Raw genomic sequence first — 19,959 nt, forward strand, 5'->3', positions numbered from 1 at the left:
TCTACAATTTGGTTATCCGTCTCCTTTTCTCTGGCGCGCACGGTTTTCCGTTGGGTTTTTTAAGATTTTTGTTTTGTTTTGAAAAATGATGTGAACGCCAATGCGTACTTGCGTACAGGCAGGTACGCGCCTTAATTGCCCTACCCCCCCCCCCCCCCCCCCCCCCCCCCCCCCACCCACCCCCACCCACCCAAAAAAAATATCCACCATGCTACGGGCCTACGTAGAGTGGACTGTATAACTTTTTATACATTTTCTAAAGATGTTTTATTTTAATAACATTTTAGGCTTATTGAGGCTGGTATTTAGGCCTACGCCGTGTTTATCTGTATTGTTAAAACATTTTAAGCGTCTATCGAAACCATAAAGGAATTATGACAAATATAATTATATTTCATGTTGTCATTTTTCGAAACAATCAGATTTCAAAAGATGATGCCATGAGTGTGGAACGCGGGAGGGGGCGGGAACCATGCCCTCTCGCCCGCATTTCCTCCCGTTATTGTTCTCTTGCTGAATCACAAAAAGGTCACACGATGATGGGAGGAGGTCGTCTGAAAAGGGGCCTTTTACCTGCTAGTGAATAGTTGGGAGGTTCTTATTACCTGGATAGGTCTCGAGTGGTGAATTTAAAACATTTAAAAAAATATTGTGTCATGAATGAAATACTTCACCGGTCAGCATGAACAGAAGTCCTGCCACACACACACACACACACACACACACACACAGGATAGCACATATCACGGCCTGTCATATATCAGTCGTGGTGGACTGGCTGGAACGAGAAATAGCCCAATGGGCCCACCGACAGTGATCGATCCGACCGCGCATCAAGCAAACGCTTTATCACTGGGCTACGTCCTGACCCTTTTTAGGCGAAGACGTTTTAACATCATCATGCCAACTACGGTAGTCCGAGCTCTCCAGTGTCTTGTAGGACCCATCTTAAGATTTTTAACAACGATAAATCACTCACAAAATTAATGATCCTAATAGAAGTCGAGTTCTATTTTTTAATTGTCCTGCATGTATCAGTATCCAAGATGTGTCTTGGATATGGTCCGGACAAGAAAAGGTAAAGTATGGACAAGCAGATGCATAGACACCCCTGCGCGTGCTGTAACCTCACCGTGGTGCAGCGGTGTAACATTCTCTTTGAGAATGGCCAATACAGCACAAAATTGAAATTTTGAGTAAAAGTCAGTATCTATCTGTGATGTTTGTGTTTTTGCACAGTTCTTTACACTGTGTTCTTATTTAAATCTTGAATTTTCGTATTGATGTTGATCATCACTTTATTTGTTTGCCTTACCATAGTTTGAAACCCAATAGCCGATGTGTTTTTCGTGCTGGGGTGTCGTTAACCATTCATTCATTTATTTTTATGCACAGACAATGCCATACCACAGTAGTCTATTAATAGACCTATCAAAGAGGGGCATATACAGTATAGGTATGTTACACCCAAATTAAGATTGAATCGTATCCTACCCCAGAATGAATATAGGCCTATGTTATGTCAATAATTAAAAAAAAGAAATCCCTTTAACAACAATTTTAGACCTGTGTACACAGAATGTAACACAATTTAACTTGTCGTTTTAGCATTTTGTTTACAGAGTAGGTCCAACAGACAGACAGTATTATGCCACCTCCAAGATCAATCAAGAAACCTCCCACAAAAAGAAAATATTTGGATATTTATGAGGTGGTTTATTATTCTTATTTTGTCTGCTTGGATCCTTTGGATACTGGCTCTAGCCCTGCCTTGTTTGTATGTTCTGACACTCGAGCTAGGTATATGTGTTTTTGTGTGCAGGCTTCTTAGACTTCCCAGAGAGCAGGATCTAGCTCAGTTGGTACAGTGTACATCTAAGCTTCTTGGGAGTTTGGTCGAAGGATCAAATCCCCTTGGTGGACCTATTCTTTGATTATTATTTTTGTTTGTTTTTTGTTTACTGGGGGCTACAGACACACTGCTAGATCATATTTACTCCTTTGCCCGTGTGCTATACAAAATAAATTATTAGGTACCTAGATTAGGGGTTGTTTAGGTATTACATGAGGCTGTTTTTGTAAAAATTACTAGATCACATTGAATTATTAACCATCGGCTATTGGATGTCAAACATTTGGTAATTTTGACATATAGTCATCAGAGGAAACCAGTTACATTTTTTTCTAATGCAGCAAGGGATCTTTTATAAATTTTGGCATTGTGGGGAAAAAAGTCTGATAAACTATATGTGAGACAGATGGACAGACAGACAAAAAGAGAGACAGAGAAAATCTAAAGTCCCCTCCTGTTGGGACTGATAGGGTACTAAAAGGTACATAGATCCACTTCACAAAAGTGCCTTGAAAATTAGCTTGTGTACAGTTAACGTAAATCTACTGATGCTAAAGGAAATATCAGAAAATAACATGTTTCATGAGCCACTTTTGCATTTTATTTCGCTTAAGTACAATTTATTTTTAAACAAAATTCTTCATATCACTATATATATATATATATATATATATATATATATCTATATCTATATATCTATATATGTATGTATGTATGTATGTATGTATGTATGTGTATGTATGTATGTATGTATGTATATATATATATATATATATATATATATATATATATATATATATATATATATATGTGTGTGTGTGTGTATATATATATATATATATATATATATATATATATATATATATATATATATATGAGCAAGTATATATGTATTCTGTAAGACAGTGGCCACGGCTCCCATCCTGTTCACTGCCTATGTTCTGGAGGCAATAAATCTTTAAAAATATATATATTAATCTGCATATGAAATATATGTATATATAATTACTTCTTTAATAAACAGTCCAATGTTGTTGTTTTTCTGTGGAGTTCATACTTCAAATTGTTCCAATCTTCATGCTGTACATCCAGATTATTTCAGCTTTTCGAAAGCTCTCGCCACTTGCAGCATAGTCAAAATGGCGGCCCACAATCATCATACCAACTGGCAGACTTTCTGAAAAGCCTGCATTGTTTGTGCAAAGGTGGCCACTGATGTCAAATGAAGCCGTGTTGTGGCGCATTGTAAATGCATTTTCAAACAAATCTGAAAAGAAGAATTCAGCAGAATTAGATGTCTCGTCTATCATATTTTATTCGGTGTCGCTCATAGTGGCATCCATAGGTGTTCATCTCAATGCACGTTAAATGAATATATACGTATATAAAGTCTGTTTTGTTTAACGACACCACTTGATCACATCGATTTATTATTCATCGGCTATTGGATGCCAAACATTTGGTAATTTGAAAACCAGTCTAATTAAAATTAGCTCCACTATTACATGTGGATTTAACACCAGCCAGTTGGAGCTCATGTCCACCAATCAAAACCTTACTCGCAGAATCCTGCCAGTGATTTAAAAATAATTTGAAAACATTCCGAATTATCCTGAGGGTATACGACATGTTTCGTGTGAATTACGAATGCCTTAAAACATGTTTTATTTTATAAAATAAATAATTTGTAATGTAAAACTGAAGACAGATTAGGTTTTAATGTAAAATTGAAGACTCATAACCCACCCCGTACGTATTGGTATGGTTCGCTGTACTGCGGCCACTAAAATAGATTCGCCCGATATTTTTAGAATTTGTATGCTCCCAAATAACGTTATAAAAGGCGAAGTGTGATTGGTCAATATTTAAATTATTATTTACAGACGAAATGTTACCTGGACATTGGGGACTACGCAGTGTTGTTAGTTTTAAATCACTGGCAGGATTCTACTAGTAAGGTTTTGATTGGTGAACATGAGCTCCAACTGGTTGGTGTTAGATCCATATGTAATAGTGGAGCTAATTTTAATTAGATTGTTTGAAAACCTGCTACATTTTTTCCATTAGCAACAAGGGATCTGTTATATGCACTTTCCCACACACAGGACAGCACATACCATAGCACAGATATGACATCAACATGTGTTTAACTGTCAAAAGCTTTTACAGGCAAATCAGGAAATTTCTGGAGTAGACAGGGTTTGGCAAAAACAGAATTAAGTAGCTAGTACCAAGAAGGAACCTTATTGTGTGACATTAGAGGAAACCCGATACATTTGTTTTATTAGCAGCAAGGGTTTTCTTATATACACTTTCCCACAGACAGAAAAGCACATACCACTGTTTTTGACCAGATATGGTGCACTGATTAGTACGAGAAAAAACCTGATCAGTTGAATGGATCCACCGAGGTGGTTCGATCCTGCGATGCAATCAATTTCAGGCGAGCACTCAACCGACTGAGGATTAATCCTCCCCTATTCCATGATCACATCTGTACTTGTAACTGAATTTTAAAAATGGTCATCAGAGGAAAACCGCTAAAAAAAATTCGAATGCAGCAAGGGATCTTTTACATGCACTTTCCCACAGACAGGATAGCACATACCACGGTCTTTGATATACCAGTCGTGGTGCACTGGATGGAACTATATATGTATATATATTAAACACTTTTTAAAAAATAATTAAAATGTGTTGTTAAATTTTTTTAATCTAATAAATTTTAAATGTTTTCAATGTGCTTTGTGCATGTTAAATATATATATATATATATATATATATATATATATATATATATATATATATATATATACATACATACATATATGAGAAATGGAGCTAGGCACAACATTTTAATATTGAAGTTAATGGCAACCATTGCTCCCACCATTACCAGAAATGAAATAACTATATCTTGTTCTTCAACTTCGTCAAGGCAAAACAAAAATTAATTTAAACACATTTAGTCTTACAGTACATGATCCATAAACATTAATGCAAACTTCCAAAACAGTAAAAGTTGAAAGTTGCCCTCCTTTTCCTAAATTTAATTTGAATAATTGTTTCAGGGGTCTAAAACTATAGAATTGGCAGCATACATTTTGGCTAACTACGTTTACCATGTCAAATAAAAGCTATGTTTAAATTTTTTTATTTTTAAATAAAAATTACCATTTGTTGAACTTCCTTGTACAGGTAACTTTATTGCCTTATACGGCAACTTTGGAAGTATCAAGACATCGCATTTCTCGAGAGCTTTGTCGTACGCCTCTGTGAGCAGCATGTTCAGGTTTTGTCCCTTGGCATAGAACTTCTTGCCGTACATCCTGCTGACGTACTCTCCTGTGATGGCCGTCAGTTTCATGGAGATGGGCAGGTCATAAGGTCGAGTAGTGAATCCACGGTTTGTCGCTTCATGTAACGAGGTTGCATAGTGGCCTTTGCGCAGGGAGCCAACACCTAAAGGGAAAGGAATAATTATTGTTTAATGACAGCTCAGCACATTTTTAAACTATAGCTATTTGGCATCTAACAGAATTATTGTGGCAATCATATGTAATATTTCAAATACTATGTGACATAATATGTAAATATGGGGGCGGGACATAGCCCAATGGTAAAGTGCTTGCATGATGTGGGATGTTGCATGATGTGGGATGTTGCATATAAAAGATCTCTTGCTACTATTGAAAAAAATATAGCGGGTTTCCTCTCTAAGATTTATATGTTAGAATTACCAAATGTTTGACATCCAATAGCCGATGATTAATAAATCAATCTGCTCTAGTGGTATTGTTAAACAAAACAAACTATTTTTAATATGTACATCATATATGACATGACCGGGTCACATAAGTAACAAAAAGGTGCTAATGCCAGTAAAAATAAAAAAGGGAATTTCTCATTTACACATATGTGTAATACAAAACAAATTTATCACACTGTTTGAAAATGTCTTTATTACCATAGTAAGATTAAATAGGTATGTAATAAATGTACTTACCGGCATCCTTAATCGTACAGACATAGCCTCCCAGTACACAGATGGCAAACACACAGTTTCACCTACAAAACGACACGCAATATAGTTATAAAAACAATGACACATTTCAATACAATGGTAACTCACTAATTAGGGCACACCAGCTTTTTGTCTGTTCTGAGCACACCACAGTCTTTTTAGTGCAGTAATGGTATAATAGCTAGCATTTCTAGTTATTTTAAGCTAATTGCAGTTTGATTCTGAGGTGAAATGTTTTAAGGTTAGCATGTTTGTAGTTAATTTCGGCTTGTTTATTTTGGGTACACCCTTTATCGCCTCAGCTTTGGTACAGTCTAAAGGCCTGCTCTGTTATCATCATATATGAATTGATAAGAAAAATATGCTCCGGAAACGAAAAAACAATCCACACGAAATATTTGAAATAATTTTGCCATTGACATGAGCTAGGAGAGGTCTTTCTTATTTCTCTTTACACCAGCAAGCTAGAAGTTAAATAGTACTTGCCAATCAGTTTGCAAATTGATTAGTAACTGTCCTTAATCAAAATTCTAAAAAAACTAAATGATCCCCGACTGTAACAAAATTACCAGTGAGGAACATGATATGCCTGTCAAATGTAGGTCAAAGTGACCTAGTTATGGCATGCATCACACTGCCATCCCAAGTTTTACTTGCAAGCAATGTTTAATGATACTACACAAATTAATAAGGAATATATGACTTAGACAAGGAGTTCCTTTAATGTACAGTAATTACTAATGCGTGAAAAGTAGGTCGCAGTGACCTAGTTATGGTATGCAATACGCCATCATCACTTGTGATCCTATATGATCCTATATTGGTAAGAAAGATGCGGCTAGGACAAGGATTTTCTTTAAAGGAATGCTTAAGCAAGGCTTGTGGACTGGTATGCATATTCAACGATATATAATATATATTATTGCTTAATATCAACAAGTTTAATCTTATATTTAATTAATAAAACGGTTAAATGTGACGGCTATTATATATAACGGGCGCAGCCATTTTGTACCATACCAGTGAATACGCCCTCTGGCGAGCTGGTGGTTATGTTTAAAATGCCTTGCTTTTTCCGTCTGTCAAATACAAAAAATACACGTTTTACATACATGGAAATGGAAAATCTTGGGCAGTTGGGACATTTTAGGCTTCAACACATGTCCTACCAATACCCAAACTCATGTCTATTGTGTGCATTTATTGTGTGTGTGCGTGTCACTTACAGCTGTAAACACTTCTGAAATATGCAATCTAAGATATACAATGTTAATTGTTTGCACAACATTAATGTACTACAATACAGTAATTGCATAGTATGGAATTACAGTTCTGGGTAAAAGTTAAGCTGTATGATTTTTAAAGTCTAATTTTTCGGTGTTATTTTGGCCCATTTCGGTCCTTTATGGTCTATTTCGATCCGTTTCGTTCGTATTTCGGTCTGTTTCTGTCCCATTTCGGTCAATTTTGGTCCGTTTCGGTCCCTTTCGGTGATTCGTGGGTCCATTTCGGTCCTTTTCGGTGTTTCGTCGAACCCGCTTATCCGGGTATAGGCGTAGTTGAAATGGAACAGTTGTGCGTTTCCAAATTGATTGAAAATATAGGGCAAAAGGCGTTGCGTTTGCAAATGCGTCGTAAACGTTTTATAATTGTAAATGATGCCGTAGCATTTGCAATGGAATGAATGAATGTTTAACGACACCCCAGCACGAAAAATACGTCGGTCATTGGGTGTCAAACTATGGTAATGGAAACAAATAAGGTGATGATCAACATCAATAGAAAAATTCAAGATATAATTAAAAACAGTGTAAAGAACTGTGCAAAAATACAAATACAAATATCACAGATAGATACTGACTTTTACTCTAAACTTCAATTTGTGCTGTATTGGCCATTATCAAAGAGAATGTTACACCCCTGCACCACGGTGAGGTTACAGTACGCGCAGGGAGTGGGAAATGATTGAAAGGGCGGATAAAGAGGGTCGGCAAGTCTCCGTGACATCTGTAACCTCTAAATCATTTACGAGTAATAATAGTGAAATCGATCAGTTAAAAAATATGGAACAGAAGTTAACTCGTGAAATGAGGGAACATAAGGTATTGCGTAAAAAGGAAATGCAAGATAACGTTTTTAAAGGGCGAAGAAATAGGTCATGTTGGAATTGCGGCGATACAAATCATATGGCTAGATTTTGTACGAACTCGAAAGATCACAAATGGTCCGAACGAATTAGTTCAGAGACCAGTCCGAAAGACCCAAAAGGGTAAGTGTTGAATATGAGGTCCAATTTTCAACATCGTGTTTTAGGACATTTGGGGATGGTAGAAGTTAGTCTGACCGTGGGGAGTAACCGGCTGGTTGTGCCTATGGTGGTCATAAAAGACTTGAGCTATAGGGCTATTTTAGGTGCAGACTTTCTTACCAAATGTGGGGCAACGTTGGATTTGAAGAAAGATAAACTTGAAGAAAGATAAACTTATGTCGGGGAATGTGCCAATCCATCGTAGGGGAAAGGTAATGTCAGTAGATATTGTTACCAAAGAGACTGTGTTAGTTCCCGCTAAACATTAGATGAAGTTTTTACGCAGATTTAAACGGTGAATTCTGTGGTGAGGGGTGCGTTGAGAGCAGCGATACGTTTGAAAGGGACAATACCATTGTCGTCGCAAGGGTACTGGCTACACCTCATATCCGACAGGTTCCCATTCGGGTTGCCAATTTAACGGAAAGGGAAGTGAAAATGTCCAAGGGCAGTTGTTTGGGAAAGTTAGTAAGAGGTAGAAAATAAATGTGAAATTCTTTCGGGGACTGGTCCGGTAAAACCGAATTTTGATTCTGTTAAGTTTGGAGAATTAAATGTTGATAATCGAAAGCGGTTGGATAGATTGCTAGAAACCTACCAGGATGTATATATTTTCTACAGGTGCGGATGATATAGGAGGTACCAATCTTGTTTATCATAAAATAAATACCCTCGATAGTGACCCAATTAAACCATCTCCTCGTCGAATACCGTATCATAAACAAAGTGAGGTGAAGAAAATAGTGGATGATATGTTAGACAATGGTATTATTAAACCGTGAACATCACCGTTGGCTTCTTCAATTGTGTTAGTTAAGAAAAAGGGTGGTACTACTAGATTTTGTGTAGATTATCGTCGATTGAATGAAAGAAAGAAATGTTTTATTTAACGACGCACTCGACACATTTTTATTTACGGTTATATTGCGTCAGACATATGGTTAAGGACCACACAGATTTGGAGAGGAAACCCACTGTCGACACTACATGGGCTACTCTTTCCGATTAGCAGCAAGGGATCTTTTTTTTGCGCTTCCCACAGACAGGATAGCACAAACCATGGCCTTTGTTGAACCAGTTATGGATCACTGGTCGGTGCAAGTGGTTTACACCTACCCATTGAGCCATGCGGAGCACTCACTCAGGGTTTGGAGTCGGTATCTGGATTAAAAATCCCATGCCTCGACTGGGATCCGAACCCAGTACCTACCAGCCTGTAGACCGATGGCCTAACCACGACGCCACCGAGGCCGGTCGGTCGATTGAAAGACGTCACCCCAAAAATGATGCCTATCCATTACCACGAATCGACGATGTGTTAGACCATTTATCAGAATCAATTTGGTTCTCCTCCCTTGATTTGGCCTCGGGGTACTGGGAGGTAGATGTGGACCCCGAGAGTAAAAGTAAAACTGCGTTTTGCATACCAGGGGGACTGTATGAGTTCAGTGTAATGCTATTTGGTGTGTGTAATGCGCCAGGGACGTTCCAACGTTTAATGGATTGCGTTTTGGCTGGCTTACAAGGGCAAACTTGCATGATTTAGCCGTTCGATCCCAGGTATTCTATCGTTTGAGAGAAGTTGGTTTGATGTTGAAAGTGTCGAAATGTTGGTTTGCGTTTAAAGAAGTGTCATATTTGGGACATACCATTTCGTACAGGGGTATTTCAACTAACCAGGCAAATAGAGGTCGAGAGTTGGCATATTCCCAAGTGTGTGGGGCGTTTTATTATAGACGGTTTATCGAGAGCTTCGCAACCATTTCTAAGCCAATGACCAAGTTACTCGAAAAGGGTGTTTTTAGTTTGAGTGGTCAGAGCAATGTCAGTTAGCATTTCCAAAACTAAAGAAATTGCTAACAACTAGCCCGATTATAGCATATCCGAAGTTTGAGCTAAATTTCATATTGGACACTGATGTGGGTATCGGGTATGTGCTGAGTTAAGTACACGAAGGGAAAGAGAGAGAGTTATTGCGTATGGTAGTCGCAATTTATCCAAGCAAGAAAGAAACTACTGTGTAACACGTAGGGAACTTTTAGCTGTAGTAGATGTTGTTAAACATTATAAGCATTATCTACTGGGTCGAAAGTTTGTCGTCAGGATGGATCATGGTTCACTCACGTGGTTGATGAAGTTCAAGAATCCGGAGGCACAGGTAGCCAGATGGATTGAAGTATTGTCATCATATACGTTTGAAATTCGTCATAGGGCTGGTAAATCGCACCAGAATGTGGATGCAATGTCGCGTATACCGTGTAAACAGTGTACGCGTATTGGCATTGGTATGGTAGAAACTACCATCTCTTCGCCAATCACAAATAGCAGATAATACTATATCCGTTGTATATAGACTGATTAAAAGAGAAGCTATAAAACCTCATCCAAATGAGTTGCCTAATACAATGTTGGCTGTATTTTTACGTCAGCAATGGGAGTCATTGAAAGTGCGTGATGGCTATTTAGTCAGAATTTTGGATGACACTTAGCATGCGCAAATAATTGTACCGGAAGAAGATAGAAACGCTATTTTGACTTGGTTTACATGAGAATATTGCTGGTGGTGGACATAATGGGATTGACCGAATGATGTCCCAAGTTGAAACAGTGTGCATCACGTAAGTCACCTAGTCGTAAAAACCGATCCGGTATGATGAGTGAAGTACTATCTTGTCCATTTCAACGCATAGCAGTTTAATCTTTCAGGACCATGGCCAGTTACTGATAGGGGAAATAGATGGATTATGGTAGTTCAAGATTACTATACAAAGTGGACAGATGCCTATGCGATTCCCAACTAGGAAGCTGTAACGGTGGCTGGTAAATTAGCGTATGAATTCATTTGTATGTTTGGGGTTTCACACAGTTTGCATTCCGACCAGGAGGCTAATTTCGAATCGAAATTATTTCAAGAAGTGTGTAGGGTGTTAGGTATAGCAAAAACGCGTACCACGGCGTATTACCCGAAGTCTGATGGTCTGGTCGAACGCATGAATATAACTTTGTCGGAAACGCTTAGTATGTATGTGGAGGAGTCGCAAACTGTTTGGGATATTCATTTGCAATCCACGAAGTTTTCGCCGAATTATCTTGTCTTTGGCAGAGAAGTGACTTTACCAATCGAGATAGTGGAAGGCTCGCTGAGTATTGCAAAACCCGTTTCAAATTTTGTCAGGGAAACTAAGGAACAGTTGCAACGTGTTTTTAAAACTGTAGATCAGAATTTAGATAGAAGTCATGCAAAGCAAGTTTTACTACGATAGGAAATCTGTTGAATAAAACGTTACGGTTGGTGGCAATGTTTAGATGTACAAGAAGAAGGCAAAAAGGGGTAAATCGCTGAAATTGGTAGAACCCTTGCGAGTTGTAAAGAAAATTAATTAGGTTACTTACCAAGTACAAGGTATTGTAAATTGGAAACGAATTAGGTATGTTGTACATGTCAATTCCAGTTAAAATCGGCTGGAAATAATTATAGGGAGGAATATGTTGGGGTGGAAGACCATACTAGGTTGAGAGAAGTTAGGTTTCAGCCAGACATTGTGAACCCACCTTACGGAGATATCGATTATGATGATGAGGAAAGTATGTGGTGGCGATGTCGTGCATGGCAACAACGTGTTCCCGAGCAGCCGACTTTTGTTGTGGGAGTGCCCAATACTTTTTCTAGTCAAGAGTCGACGAATTCTACTTCCGATATGTCACCCGTTGTTAGTAGTTTCGTTAATTACTCGTCGAAAGCTTGTAGAAACATCGATCAACCACGAAGCTACCCAACAAGATGTGTCACCTGTATTCAGTAATACTTCCGATAGAGATTATGTAGAAACAACTGCATCGAATGCATGCAATATTTGGGAAGTTTGCTCTGGGGAAGAAACCGATTTGGGTGGTTATGGGGTTTGTTCGACCCCACCGTAGTGACTAGAGTGGGAAGAATAATTAGACCAACAATCAGATTTGTAAATTATGTCACAAATTAATGTCATTTATATTGTATGCTTTGTATGTCTGCGGTTTGAATGAGATTGGCGCCAATCGATTGTTGTATGAATGAGTGAATGATTTATTTTATATCTTTATAATAACATTTGTTTTATTTGTGACAAGTTTGCAAAATCTGTACATAAAATTGTTAGTTATAAATTGTACTGTTGCTGGTTTTTGTGGTGGCGCTCATCTTTGTGGCGTTGTTATCTATTTCACTTGCAATAGGCTGTCTTAGAGAGTACATACAGGATAATGTTTATTATCTTGGAGTAGGTATACATTATTTTACTTTCTGGTGATATTGACATGTGCGTTTAAATAGGTTACTTTACATTAAGATTAGACTAGGTAGGTAGGTAACTGCTTTAACGTGCTCATATACCACTAGGGTTTCGAACACGCCCATCCAGAGTCCGACCTCTGATAAAATCGGTGGCCGGACTCGGGATGGGGGGAGGTGGGGAGGGTAGAATTGAAAATGGGGAGAATTTTGAAAATGGCAATTAGTAAAAACGTTACAAGCCAAAACTAAAAAGAATTGACTGCTCGGCCGAATATTTATATAATTTGGAGCATTTTAGAAGGACAGTCCAAAAATAAATAAGAGAAAGAAGAGAGGATCGGACTATAAAATAATAGTTTAAAAAAGTTATTTCGACATAACATTTTGAACGCAGATCTAAAAGTTTAAAGTCCGATCTATATGTCCACGTGAGTGGCCTCGTTAAGGCCGTTAGGGTGCAAAGCTTGTAGGGACGAGATGGGTTGCATCACGTCAACAAAACCCCTAGATTAACAGTCAATAGACGTTGAAGGTGTAGTGCTGTGCTGAAATACAGATCTTGAGAAGCCGGATCCGTCTGAACGAGAGAAAGTATCAGACTAGGGTATAGTCCAGTCGTCATGGGTTGGTAAGATTAGACTAGTACACTTATAATTATTTCATAATAAATGAAGGGGTGCCGTATTTATTAGGGGGTGGGGTAGTTGATTAGGCATCACGTTGAGTGATGGTATTGTTCCCAGTGTAAGTCCATTCTAACGTAAGTGTATTTTGTTTTTGTTATGTTAGTTTTGTTCGTTGTTTATTACTAATAGTTTGAGATATATTATTTGGATAGTTTAGCATAATATTTTAGATATTATGTTGTTAACATTAATGAATTGATTTTGCTTTATTTAAGGTTTTGATGTGACATTCTGGAGCAGAATTGATTTAGATTATTTAATCTAAATGTGTTTAAATGTTTAATTTCAAGTGCTCAAAATTTCATATTTGTTTGTATAATTGTGAATTATATTATGTGGTGTTTTGTGATGTGATTATTGATATGAATATGTTTTGTGTAATTGATTGAGTGTATATGTATTTAATGGGGAACTAATGTTTAGTTAAGTTTTCAGCGTTCGTCTTGATTGATGCTTGAGGGAGTCTATAGCTGTGACGGCGATGTCTTTGCTTGATGGGCAGCTTTGCTGATAACTGTACAAATAATGATGGACATGATAGAAACGTCCTGATGTGAAGTGTCCAATGTGGCCATGAGGGAGATGTCATTGCTTGCTACGGTGCTCTGCTGACGGTGACTGTGAGATGCATCCTATGCATGAAAAGAACAGTAACCTATTTTTGAATTTCACGAAGTCCTTGACATTTGCTATGGAATCCCCATTATAGACAATATATGAAAGACAATCATGTTGGCCACACTAATATTAGTGTATGTGATTCATTTGAACAGTTGTAATTGGCATGATCCCGTTATGTTCTGAAAGGCGTCAGGAGTTCGCTTTATTTTGGGGGAGGGCAATGTAACAAACCTGTGGAAAGGCTGCGTTATTTATGGCTGCTAGTATTACAGATGATAGGCTGAAATGTACTGCAGTTTGTGCATGCTGCTTTCGCGCGTGTTTTGCTCTGGATGGACTGATACGTTTGGCCAATGGGAGGCCGATCTATAGCAGTGGGGGAATATAGATATAACGAGAGACGGGTGGTCGGCGTCTTCCACTGGCAACAGGTATTTAGGTAATATATGCAAGGTAATTGTTGGCTAGGTCTTACGTTTATTGAGGTTGGGGGTGGTTATCTTTTAGTGTAGGATTTATGTATTGTATTACTTATTTGAGTGCGAGTGCGAATAATGTTAACATGCTCATATACCACTAGAGTTTCGAGCATGTCCGTCCCGGGGCCTGTCTCTGGATAGCCAGGGACAGAAAAAAATTAAGCGGACAATTTTGAGATTTACATCCAAAAATTCAATAGTGGGCCTTTAACATTTTGATGCGCATCTCTAATATAATTAATAAAGAAAATTCTACTCATTAAATTTGGTCGCTAGATTAGATCGGGTGGTCAAAAAGAAATTAGATAAGATGGGTGGGGGGGGGGGGGGGGGGGTAGAGTTGAAAATGGTCAGAATTTTGAAAATAGCAATTAGTAAAAAGGTTAATAGAATTTAAAAAAAACAAAAAACAAATTACAAGCCAAAAATAAAAAGAATTGACTGCTCGGTCGAATATTGATATAATTTGGAGCATTTTAGAAGGACAGTCAAAAAATAAATAAGAGAAAGAAGAGACGATCGGACTATTTAATAATATTAAAAACAGAAAGTAATTTCGACATAAACTTTTGAACGAAGGTCTAAAAGTTTTTAAAGTCCGATCTATATGTCCACGTGAGTGGCCTAGTTAAGGCCGTTAGGGTGCACAGCTTGTAGGGACGATATGGGTTGCATCTCATCAAGAAACCCCTAGATTGACAGTCAATAGACGTTGAAGGTGTAGTGCTGTGCTGAAATACAGATCTTGAGAAGCCGGATCCGTCTGAACGAGAAAGAGAATCAGACTAGGGTATAGTCCAGTCGTCATAGGTTGGTATAGTGGTGCGGACGGGCCCGTCTCCGGAGGATACGAGATAGTATCACAATAAAACAAAGTAAAGTCTAAAAAAGAGTAGTAGGGGCCGACCCCGCTTCCTATTTCTTCTTAGACTTAGACAGGCTCGGACATGTAGAGACTAAACGCTAACAACCGTGGCGTTCTGCCGTCATACGAGTCACGAAAAAAGAAAGTCAATATAGTCAGACGGAGAAATGACGTGGAGGCAAGGAATCAGACTGTCGAAACGAGAAGCGTTCAATCAGTTCCAATGGCCGCATACATCCCAGTAGAAAACTTCACTTCGCCGATAAAAACAACAAAAGTGAAGGATCCCCAAGTCGAGCCGCGAAAGCACGTGCAATGTGCACAAACACGTCTTACCGCGACGAGCTCCAGACTGGGAATGACTTACTTGACACTGAACACTATGATTGTATAAGTCACTGAGCACTACTGTGGAATTAAGGTTTAGTAAATATTAATATACTCTGTCAAAAAAGAAACGCATAGGCGAAATATTCATGGAATTATCTTTTTATTACAAAGCGGCATAATTTCGTTATTTATCACAGTCAAATTTGACATGAGTATGTGACAATGTTCTTGCTATGGACTGACGGCAATGGAGGCGTTTTCGTCACCAAACAGCGTCGCACGAGGGTGCTGAATTCAGTATCTTGTGTGGGCACCAGCAGCAGCAGCAGTCACTGCGCGACATCTCCTTGGTATAGACTCCGAGGCTCCGGGTCACACTGGCGTATACGTCTGTTCAGTTCGTCCCATAGATGTTCAATGGGGTTGAGATCTGGCGATCTTGATGGCCATGGCAGCACATTAATGTTCTCATTCTGTAGGAAATTCTGTAACAAACATGGTCATTCAGCAACATTGTACAAAAAACCCTATATTTTGTAAAATCAAATACTTTTCTTCTTTCCCTATCACCTATGCGTTTCTTTTTTGACAGAGTATATCTCGGTTGTTTGTGTTTGTGTGGGGGTTTTCAGTGTCTATATATTATGATTTAGTTTAATTACGGCAACCTGATGTATAAATACGAATCTGCGTGGCTGAACTCCCTTGAGGGAGCCTCTATCCCCTGTCCACATTCAATTCTTTAAAAGTTGATGGCAGGGCCGTACCCTGATCAAAATCCTAGGGGGAGCACTACTTTTTATAAACAAATGAAACACTATACAAATTAAACCCTGAAATGTGTATGCCATTTTCTGGAGTAAAAAAAAAGTGGAGATTTTCAGAGGGGCACGGTCCTGAATGGGGAACTGACGCTCGTTCTTGGCAGTTACGTTCTCGTTGATGTTATTGTAGGCCTCGGTGGCGTCGTGGTTAAATTTATATCATGGGTGCCGAAGGCACCCGAATCCAGCGACCGAAGGGCGCGAAAGGTCTAGAGGGTTCGGGGGCATGCTACCCCGGATATGTTTTAAATGCAGATGCTCAGAGGTGCATTCTGGAGCTATTTGTGATGGGTTTGTAATATTTTATTTCAGGTATTTTGAGGTCGTAGCGCGTACATTTTTTGATAAGAGACCGGCCTCGGTGACGTCGTGGTTAGGCCATTGGTCTATAGGCTGGTAGGTACTGGGTTCGGATCCCAGTCGAGGCATGGGATTTTTAATCCAGATACCGACTCCAAATCCTGAGTGAGTGCTCCGCAAGGCTCAATGGGTAGGTATAAACCACTTGCACCGACCAGTGATCCATAACTGGTTCAACAAAGGCCATGGTTTGTGCTATCCTGCCTGTGGGAAGCGCAAATAAAAGATCCCTTGCTGCTAATCGGAAAGAGTAGCCCATGTAGTGGCAACAGCGGGTTTCCTCTCAAAATCTGTGTGGTCTTTAACCATATGTCTGACGCCATATAACCGTAAATAAAATGTGTTGAGTGCGTCGTTAAATAAAACATTTCTTTCTTGCTTTGTCTTGGACAGTTACAAATCTACCAGCTGGAACGAGAAATAGCCCAGTGGACCACCGACGGGGATCGATCTCGGACCGATCGCGCACCACTTGGTTACGTACCGCCCACTGCCAGGCATAGATGCACCAATTTCAAATAGCCTATATACATTTATAGAAAAATTAAATTGATAAATGCTAGCCATGTTCCTCCAAACCAAATACAGTAATTTGTCTTTTTTGACATCCCTTATTATGACGAATAGCCGAAAGGAAAAAAACAGTGAACTGTTTAAACAAATTATGATGTAAACAGCAGTGCTAGAGGACAACGAGCTACTGTGTCTTGTCATGTCATGGTGTAATGAAACACCTATGATAAACGAAGCTCAGTCTTGGCCTAACAAACAAAGGTTATTTTCAAACCTAAACTACTAAAAACAATGCCGACATGTCAGAATAAATAATATCATGGATTAAAATAAATATTGAAAACACCTACCCGTCATTTTGTCAGCAAATCTGCTTCTGCGCGTTAAAGCTTAAAATAGAATGTCAAAGACTTGTATTTGTTCGGGTAATCTCGGCATTAATCGGTCTCCAATAGCGCATTCAACCGTGTAGCCCAGTAGTAAAGTTGTCGCTTGATGTGCGGTCGGTTTAGGATCGATTCCCGTCGGTGGCCTCATTGGGCTATTTCTCGTTCCAGCCAGTGCTCCACGATTGGTGTAACAAAGGCCGTGGAATGTACTATCCTGTCTATGGGATGGTGCATATAAAAGATTCCTTGCTGCTAATCGAAAAAGAGTAGCCCATAATGTGGCAACAGCGGGTTTCCTCTCTATCTATATATTTGTGTCGTCCTAAACCATGTCTGACGCCATATAACCGTAAATAAAATGTGTTGAATGCGTCGTTAAATAATACATTTCCTTCCTGTCCGAAAGTAACATGAACATTACTAGGCGCGGATGCAGGAAGTATATAGGTGATGGATGTGCACCTATTTTGAAAAAAAAAATTGTATATGCACAACGATACAAGTATTCGATCCCCGAACTATTGGATATTATTTATCTTACGAGTTGTTTAAAAACGTATCTAACGAGCGAGTCGTAAAACAAATGGTATCTCACGGACACAAATGTATTTTCTTAAAATCGGTTTTAAAATAAATTTAAACATCTTGTCCAACTAAAACGTATTTATGACACTCGCACGGCAGTTGACTTATACGACACAAGTAATCAGTTTAGGTTAACTTATAAATAGGCCTACGTCATCGATTTCAATTGCGCCTGTTGTATTGGACAGAATAGCTGGTGCGACCTGGTCATCGCCCAGGGGCAGCCAGTCATGTGTCTGTAATGCGTTATCACACGTATAAAACAACGTTTTCAAACGAGTTGCTAGATAAATGGTGGTATGTAACGGACATGAATGTATTATTCTATTTCTTACATATCTTCAAAAACCAGGTTTTAACCAAATTTTAACATCTTTTTCGATTAAACGTTATTTACAGCCGTTGCACTTGTAGCTCAATTACGCGTCAAACACATGATTGTCAGGTAATCGATTTCCACCGTGCCGGGTTTTTATTGGACGTATGGCATTGGTGACCTGGTCATCTCCAAGAAGCAGTCAGTCGTATGTCTTGAAGTTGTTAAAGGTAGAGTAAACTCAAACAAGAGATTTATGTCTTGGAAAGATGCATACCCGGACCACCAACACAATGACACTTTAACAAATGAAAAACGCGTAATTTTAGAGTTAATAAAAAACCATGATTATTCCTGCTAACTTTGGGCAGCCATTTTGTTTCGTTTTTGTGACGTCCGGTGGTATAGCTTGGGGTGAGGTAACATCAGCTCCGTCCATCTGCTCTATGCACAGTGTAAACAAACGCTCTAATTTACGACAAGACGCTACGCTTTCATCAACCTGACTTGTAAAACAACATAAATGACTTGATAGTATAATAAACTATTTAACTAAATATATTTCAATTTGCATCAATTGAACGAAATGGAGTTATAGTATTTTTCTTTTTTTAAAAACCAAAGAAAAAATGCATATTATTAGGCCTATTGGTATGCTACGTTCGAGCAAAAACGACCACTCACGATAAGTGATAATTTTCTTTTCTTTGGGACAACGTAATTGGTCAGTTTTGTGATTTTATATGGGAAAGTCTACTTAATCAAGGGTTTTACAGAATTACTTGCAGTAATAAAGCAGGACGGCTGATCGATTACGATTTGAGGGGTGTCCGTGCGGTTAACACACAATACCCTGTGATCTTAATAAAAGAGGCACGTATTTTTAGTGTGTCAAGACAGTGTCTGGGGACCGTCTAGGGTGTATACTACCAAATCAAATCCCATAGACGACAATAGTAACATGTGGCCAAAACGCCTCCATGCAGCGTATCAATTGACATAAACCGCCACGGATATAAATACTACCACCCCTCACACTTAAAGTGAATCAGAAAAAATTGGGGGTCAAGCTGCTGTTTCTGAGATAACGGGTAGCGTCTATGACTACCCTAGTTCCGCACAAAATTCGAGTACTTTTTTTAACAGGTACCCCAAACATGTTTCAAGCACAAGGCTACTTGACACATTGATACTAGGTGAAACAAAATTGCATATTTGTTTACCCAAATGAAACTATTATTTTTTACAACCAACACACTCACATTTATAACCAAACACAGGACTTGTGGTGTTCACTTCTCTATCACAAGTTGGGTGCATCTCGAACTTTGACCCAGACGGAAGTTATTTGGTTTAGTACTACTTATAAATATACACCTGCCAATCAGGAACCACAGGTACAGGCCACGGAAAGAAAAGACCAATTAACTAAGAAAACACTCCAATTATTATTTCAGTACGTGGGTTAATTTACGTACAAACCATAATACAGTTATTTCAACACTGACAATGGTGGTTTATTTTGTATTAATAA

Source organism: Gigantopelta aegis, chromosome 3 (genome assembly GCF_016097555.1).
Source record: "Gigantopelta aegis isolate Gae_Host chromosome 3, Gae_host_genome, whole genome shotgun sequence".
In the NCBI taxonomy this organism is placed as follows: domain Eukaryota; kingdom Metazoa; phylum Mollusca; class Gastropoda; order Neomphalida; family Peltospiridae; genus Gigantopelta; species Gigantopelta aegis.